The 8,629-nt window shown below is 37.3% G+C and overlaps 1 protein-coding gene across 2 annotated transcripts in view; it reads left to right on the top strand.

Moving 5' to 3' along the window:
- LOC141429266 (monocarboxylate transporter 14-like) overlaps positions 1-8,629 on the top strand; it is a 69,726-nt gene that overhangs the window by 54,639 nt on the left and 6,458 nt on the right. Inside the window, exon 1 of one of the 2 annotated variants that reach the window (XM_074089547.1) lies at positions 7,058-7,149. The exons of the other annotated variant lie outside the window; for it this stretch is intronic. The gene's annotated coding sequence lies outside the window, so the exon portion shown is untranslated. Of the gene's footprint in view, positions 1-7,057; positions 7,150-8,629 lie in introns of those variants that run through there. 2 annotated transcript variants of the gene reach the window in all.

Here is an 8,629-nt window from a genome sequence, read left to right as displayed (position 1 = left end):
GACTGTTCCATTCCTGCTGGCCTGGGCTGAGGCACCGACTTCGACGTACTACCTAGAAAAAATTTTCAGGATCGTAGTCGGTTCCATTTTTTTTACTGTTTTACTTTTTATTTTTTGGAGTCGTTTTACTTTTTTCCTGTCGTGTCATCGTCATCAACGTAGCTTTTTTTATTTTTTTTTATTGGGCCTCCGATCACGTACGAAAGACAGTAGCAAAACTACTATTTCACGCCGGTATTCCTGCGGGAGTGTGGGGTACTAACCCGGTCGAGCCGGCCCTTCGTACTGCAGCCAGCAAGTGGTTACAGTAAGCACTTACCACACCAGACTTACCTTAGTTTTAGTATCAGTTTTAGTCCATCTTGCAGGCTTTTAAATTATAGTCACAGAATAAGTAATAGTACAAGTTCTAGGTTTAAGGTGGGTCTTAAGTCCTGTCCGATCCATACAAAAACTGTCAGTTTAAGCTAACATACGAGATTTAAAAAAGCCTACAAGACGTCTTTAATGTTTGTCTTATTACTGTAAGGCAGGGTTTCTCCCAAACTATGGTCCACGTACCCTGTTAAAGTTTAGACGACAGCGAACCCACCCCCCCCCCCCAAGAAAGTAATAAAACTGTCTGTTGGAGAAACTAAGTTTTTATTTCAATCATCAACGATAATATAATAAAAAAATACATAAAGACTCCAAAAACAAATCTTAATCATCCTGCCAGTCTGCAGCCACCATCACGTAAACCTTGTCGCGAGCCCCCTACCGTCGAATAGCGAACCCCTAGGGGTCACGTACCCCACTTTGAGAAACCCTGCTGTAAAGGTAATGGTACTGAGGAAACGAAATAAATATTTCTTTCTTTCTTAGAAATACATTCAGTCTTACACTATAACGGATTGGCTGATTCGTTTTACACATTGAATCGTCACGGCACCAAATAAATTACCATAATCTTTGAACACAAGCTAATGACAATATTAGAGGCTACTGAATATGTTTACGGTTCTTCAAAAGGCAAATCTCCTGATTGACGCAAACATTTGTTTTGTGCCGTTTCGAGTTGGACATTTTGAGACGGTAAATATGACGTCAAGGCTAAAGATACACTTATTAGCATTTAAGATTTTTAAGAGGATTGTGTAGCTATACATTTCATACAAAAAGCGATAACGTTTTTCGCCCTTAAATGTAGTCCAATTTTAATATTTTTGTATATGTTGTAGATATAATAAAAAACTAAGGCCGTACGTTTTCATTTTAAAGAAATATTGTTAAAACAAAAGTTACAAGCATCTAAAATATCTATATTTTGCTAGAAAATTACCTCGGACGTTTTAACCAAACTGAATTAATAAAAAGAAAAACGTACAGCCTAGATTAAGATGTACTGATTCGAATGACATCAAATCGTCTCTTTTCGTGAAAGTTTAAGGGGGGGGAACGTTATCGCCCGAAACAATGTTTCAGAAGGAAATAGTAGGCAATCGCCTCCAGGACTGGCAACTCTCTCTATCGCACGATGCGGGTCGGGGGCAGGGGTATTGTAGTGATGTCAGAGGTGATATCGATATTATTATAGCCTAGGGTGGAGAAAGTAATATCGATATATCGATCGATACCGACAGGTTTATCAGGAAATAAATATCTATCGTGAAAAGTGCCTATGAATAAGTTTAATGATTATTTTATTGTTTTATTTTAGAATCTTCAGTGTTTTATATCTCTTGTATTTCGGTCGAGTACCTTTGGTAGCGAAATTGACTAGCTTTTATTTTGTTTGAGCCAAAATTATAATACAACTGGCACGGTCGATAAAACTGGAATCGTAGTTGAGTGCCGTATAAGTTACGCGCGTGAGATTTAAGAGAGAAAAGAGCTACGAGCTATACGGTACAGCGTTTATCCTTTGCCTTCTAAAGCCGAGGACCCAAGCCAATAGGCGACTATTTTGCTCATTTGATGATAAGTATATACGTGAGTATAATCTCACCCCGGTTATTGAATAGTTTCAGTGGCAATTTGTGGTCTTCTTCATCAATTCCACTTCAAATGGATATTTACAAGAACACTACCAAATATACTCAAATGAATCACCATAGGTGTCCCTATAATATTTGAAGAGTTCCCGCGGTTTCCCTAGGATCCCTCATCCTGACTTGGTGACAATGGGACCTAATCGGAAGTATTCTCGTTTCATATATTGTAATGGTTACTCGCCGCAACATACACGCACTCATACGTGTCTATATCCCGGGAATAACCCGCCAAACCGGACGGTTGCAAGCGGTACCACGGCGATTGGCGCTGCTCGACAAAAACCCGCGCGTCATAGGCCCTAGGTTTTACGAAAAACTACCCGCAGATTTGAAAAACGAATTTTCGGGCGAAACATTCGGACGCCGACTCAAGAAGCTTATTTTGGACATATCACTGTACTTACTCAGTAAAAGAGTACAGTGTAAGTAATTGACTGAAAATTATTTTGTCTGTACCATTAAGTACTATAATGTTTATATTTAATTTTTTATTTTTCTGTTTATATTTGTTTTAATTTTTGTAATTTTTCACATTCTGTGACTGTGTGGAATACGTGTGTATTTCATAATTTTTTTCTTTGACATGATTTTATTTAGGTATCGAGATAAGTATTATTATTTCCGTATTTTTTAAAATTTGTTTTTTATTTTATTTGGATCCATTGTTTTAATTCTAATTTTATTTTTGACGATCTTTTTGTGAATTCTTTATATTTTGACATTTCATATGGAATGTAATGTAATTTTGACCAAGTACTTAATAAATAAATCTACGTACGAGTACTTATATCTATCTATCAACATAAAAAACGGCTCATAAATAACGGAGTTTTGTGGTAGCACACATAAAAAAACAACGGAATTGATAATACCATTGAAGTATACCTACAATTTTGATTGACCTCATCTGCACTTTTCATTAGGTGCGGATAGGGGTAATTACGGGTCAGTTTTACTGTGGGTACTAAGTAAGTATTACTTATTCCGTGGTTTTACTGAAAAGAAGTGTTTTTTTGCCATCATATTTTGTCGGAAAAGTTAGTATTTATTATATTGTTTTCTCAACTAGCTTAAGCTAACTTATCCGATAAAACGATGGAAAATTATCCCTTTCTAGTTTCCTTGACTGTTATTTTACTCCTTGAGTAACGTTTTACGTATTATGCGCCAAAACACCGTTGCGACTGCTCCGTTTATATCTCGTCGGACGCTGCCCACCCTAAATCAACAAAGTGTATATTATTATTATTGAGTAAGATCCAGTTTATCATTAGTAAAATCTCGGAATGTACGGTTTTAAAACCTGGACGGTGGCCAGTAGTCTCGGGCTGCGTCTCGTTTTACAGAAATTCTGACTTACGTAAACCGAAGGTTTGTCTAATTATAGAGGAGACAGTTTTTTCAGACGTCTCGGAGGTCGGTCCTGTCATAGATATATTTGTAGATGTCGTTTCGTAGTATTTTGAGCAGAGATTAGCTTAGTAAGGTCGCGGGTGAGCAAGGAAATTCTTTTAGTTCATTGATATGGACCTCCGCAAAGTAACGCCTGATTCAATAAATGATAAGAGATTAGCTTATTAAAACACCGTTAGGTATAGGTAAAAAGCTTAAGAAGATGACCAGTTATATGTTAATAATGTGTCCGTATGGTAAAGTCGACGTTCCATATTCGAAAAATGACTTAAGTCCCATATCATCAGAAAACTGACCAATTCGGCATTTTTAACACTGCAGCGTTCACTCGTGCGACTCAATTTGGTCTAGTTTGAAATCCGAGCGCGCCTTGTTTTATAAAATTCGTATGCCCAGTTGGGCTTGTACTTTGACAGAGGGGAATGCGGCCAATGGCTACTCCCTTCCGGTAGGAAGCCCGCGTTGCTCTAAGACTACATAGTCCGCTGGTTGAGTGCAACATGGCACAAGTAAAAATATTAAAATAACTAATAATGAGCTGTTACAATACAATTAGCCTGTGGTTTTATCTTTTGCCCATTAAAGCTGAGGGTCGTAAGTTCAAACCCGGCCTTGTACTTAACAAGATCTATATAGAAGAATTCAATTTAATAATATAAATAAAATATAGTAGAATTCAATTTAATAATATAAATAAAATGCAACGCCCTCGTGCAAAAGTCAGTTCATAAAGATATTGTCACATTTTAAACTTTTAAACACTTCATGTGTAAACCTTACAAATAAGACAAGCAAAACATGTACGATATTCTGCCTTCGAAAGGGATAGCATACGACAAATCTGTAAGACAGAGGGAGAGGGAAGGGCGTTATTAATAGGTATTCGCTTGAGAAGCCAAAGGTTTTGCTCAGGGATTACCAGTACTATTGAGGTTAAGGCCCTTTTGCGATGCGTTAGGTTAGACTGTCTGCATACTAAAATCACAGTTTATTTAATGGTTAGTACAGTTAAAGAGATAACTGACCTTATAAACTATAAGTTACTTTTCCGAATAAATGTAGGTATTTTCTTTCTTTCTAAATATTAATAAAATCTTTATCAACTTTACAGCATATTTGACAGATATAACTAATAGGCTAAACAAACACAGAATAAATGAAAATAATACACATCTATAGGTGCCTGGACTAGGATAAAATAAAATCTTAATTCTTTAGACCTTAAAGACAACAAGTCCATCGCAACCGCAACCAACACATACAATCGCAATTCAACTTATGTTATGGGGGTCCATGGGCAACGGTGATGATTTCAATCCGGTGACCCTCCTGCTAGTTTTCCCCTACCATATAAAAAATTACACACTTAAAAATAGCTATGAACAATTATGATTCAAGAAATTTAAAATTATTAAAAAAATACATGCATATAATGCATGTTTTAATTTTTAATCTTAAATTTTGATTTTAACTAATTTTTCTTACCAATGAAATGGACATTAATATCACTTTTGACATTTTAATAGGTTTTTTGTATTGTAGATTGAGGGTTGTATTATTGTATGGAGTTCTTTTATTTTTATTTGCATTAGCACTTTTACTGCAATAAACAATTTGTACGCCGCAAGGTAAAACATGTAGGACTTCTTATCTTTTTTATGTGTACCAACTGTATTTAACTATTACTCATGTTTAAGCAAATAAAATATTTTTATCTTTTATCTTTATCTTTTACTTTTTTCAAGTTTCATTTTGAATACAAGATTTTTTTGCTGATAATACGTACTTGTTGTTGACTGTACTTTTGCATTGTCATCCAAACTACGTGTCCCAGTACCGAGGTTCAAGTCGATGGCCCGTCCTGCCCTTTCGGCGGTTTAGGACTACTTATTATAATGACCGTTTATTGAAATGACCACTTCTTGAAATTACTACTTTTTTCCATAGGTGATATAAAATTACGAGTATGATTTATTGCATGCAACACTTAGGTATGCATTAGACTTATAAATCTTATGATCGATGGATTTGCACTATCGCAGACAAGGAATTCGTAACGATAAGATTATTATGTAATATTAATGAATAATGTTTGTAAATAAAAAACAACATTTTCATTACATTACATTAAAAAAAACGAAAAAGAACTAAGTTGATTCTCGTAAGACCTACGTCTTTCGATCATAGAATTTGAGTCGTATTCTGCCAGTTGAATCGTCTTAATTTTCCCGCGCAGGTAACTTCATTGTCACAAGAACTACATTGACACGGTTGCAACTGTTTTTGTTTGGTTTGAACTGGTTTTTAATGACGATTAGATTATACCCGACCTTGCAGTTTACTGAGTTTACCCCGTTGTTTACCTGACGCTTTACAACGGTCGTTACGGTTGGCCGCCGGTTTCTCATGAAGAGTTTATTTAAAATGTGGCCTGTAAATTCTGGCTAGGTAAACAAAATTAAAAAGCTCTGCGTCATGTGGAACGGTTCTCTACACTCTTAATGACTACTCCCAACCTAATACTAGTTCCCGATATAAACTAGCCCGTAGCCCGCGACTCCGTTAGCATAGAACTCGTTTATCGTTTTCCGCAGACACTACTCAATTTTACGGGATAAAAACTATCCATGTCCTTCCCCAGGATTCAAACTATCTATATACTGTTTTTTTCTAAATTGGTTCAGGGAATCAAAACCTATACCGTGAACTCAGAATCTTGAAATTTGGTGCAAAGCAACGTTTTATAGCACAGATAAAGGAAAATTTGCGAAAAGCATATTTTTTTAGTTACATCATATAAGAAGAAAATATTTGTACGGAACCCTCTGTGCGCGAGTCCGACTCGCACTTGGCCGGTTTTTAATTTGCCGCGGTTTCCGTGGACAGCTTTCGCTGGCCAGTCTAGCTAGCTAGCAGCGCCGACCTCAGGGTAGAGCAAGAGGAGTGGTCTAGGTGCCAGATGGCAAGGGTCGCCATTTTCCAGTTTCCAGTGCAAAATAAAATTATGCTGGCGCCTTTTGATAGGCACGGAAGCGGTGTAGACATCTCGCTCTACTACCTACCAGCAGTACCCTTGTCTACTTAACTAGAAACGAGTGGGCGAGCAGTGAAAAGCGAGTGTTCGAGCACGACGGGCGATTACTCGCTCCACTCGCTCGAGCCGGGCGGCCGCCATGCTAACAGCGCTGAGCGAGTATCGCTGAGCTAGTTTTATAGCTCAGCGAGTTTTATAGCTCTTGTCGCTGCCAGCAGTGTGAACCGCCAGCGATCAACTATTAATATATATGCCTTACAGAGTCGGCGATGTCTGCGATCACTAAACTTACCCGCAGTTTTTATGCCAATAATTATCTCTAAGTACATCTTTACGTCCATATCGGCGGGAATTCTAGATTTTTATTTATTTATCGATAGCGGAGTGCGTCAGTCCACAATACTTGCCTATATCTGATAGATTCTACTATCACAACCTTATCAAATGATATCGATAGATAAAATATAAAACGTCGGTATAAAAGGTAACTAAAACAGATGTGAAGTTGCCATTTAGCTGACGTAATTTTCACAGTAGAGTGCGTATGTTTTGTAAAGTTTACTAATTGTTGCTGTTTTCAGACTTAAGTGTTTTTGTTGTGATTTTTGTTTTCATTCGTCATAGTGATTGCCTGATTTACTGTTACATTTTATCAACGTTATCACTGCGGTATGTTCGTCAGTTTATCCTACCAAATATGTATTTTCTTGTTTACTAATGTTTCGGCGAATAATGTTTGGCAACCTGTTTCATTTCGCAACCTTTCATTTCCCAACTGTTTAATATTTCTGAAACTAAATATTTCAGGATATTTATAAAACTAACCTAACCTAACCTAAAGGGTTCTACACGATGACCCTGAAAGAAATCCTGAAATATTTACAGTTTTAGAGTTTGCGAAATGAAACAGGTTGCCAAACGTTACTTTGCGAAAAGGCAGTACCTACTCGGTATTTTCTTGACGTTGTGTTGATTGAGATATTATTAAAATTTGAATTCCTTCATTTTGTTACTTGCTTGGGAACGTTTAAAAAATGACTGAGACTGTTACGGGTGTCCTGAGGCCGTATAGTTTAACGTTTCTGACACCTGCGATCGCAATCAAATGAAGCTTTTTGTATGCGAAAACTGTCATTTGATAGTGATCGCGATTCAGAAAAGTTAGGCAATACGTCCTCGGTTCATCGGAAGCGGCGATGCTTTTCATCCGGTGAACCGACTGCCCGATTTCCCCTTATTAAAAAAAAAACATAAGACAGAGAGAATACGATACGAGCTGGTGAATCACCTGTTGTAAAGCAACCGCCGCCGCCCTAGACACTCTTAACATTAGAATTACGAACGAGTTCCCAGGCGCTTTGGGAAAGCAGTTCTCGTTTTTAGAGATACCTAAGTTCAATAGGGAAACATTGGTGCTGCAAGCTGGGGGCCTACCATGATCTTTTCATAAACGATCCAAACGCAGAGCAGTTCAATTTAGGCACCTAAACTGAATCGTCGAAATTGGTACCACGACGTTTATTTCTCAGAGCTGAGTCTCAATGGTTTACAAGTGAATGGAAGACCGATATTGTCTCTGGTCCGAAACTGAAACGCTAAGTCGCGAAAGGGATGCCGCTATATGCTATATGATTCTTTGCGGTGGTTCTTAGCTATGTTTCATAAGAATAAGTTCAGCCATTTTTGAGATACTGTACTTTAAAATGACAATGTCGAGCGTTTTTCACCTGTTCTAAGTTTGTTCTCATTTGAAAATACAAACTGAAATATAGATGCACAGAAAAACCAGAAAAATAAGACCAACACTGGGAATCGAACCCAGGTCCTCGGTATTCCGTACCGCGTGCTATACCGCTACACACGAATTTCCCCTATGCACCACATATCTCAGCTTGTTTGTTTCTTATTTAGCCACTTAAGCAGTGTAAAGCAGGCTGCATCTAGTTGCTTTACTAAATCGTCTATATACATGATATTTTGTTGATTCTGTTATTAGTTTTTTTCTCGCTATTAAGCATTAGTCCATTTGATTTATTTAGCTATACTTAGATAATTAACGTCCGGAAGATTTATCGTCACCTGAAAACGGCCTGAAAAGGCCTTGGGGCTGACCTATTTAAGCGTGTTCACGTTGAATACGTTTTAAGCG

The sequence above is a fragment of the Choristoneura fumiferana genome, chromosome 6 (genome assembly GCF_025370935.1).
Source record: "Choristoneura fumiferana chromosome 6, NRCan_CFum_1, whole genome shotgun sequence".
NCBI lineage: Eukaryota > Metazoa > Arthropoda > Insecta > Lepidoptera > Tortricidae > Choristoneura > Choristoneura fumiferana.
Note: the sequence above shows the minus strand (reverse complement) of the source record. Positions and strands in the feature narration are given on the sequence as shown.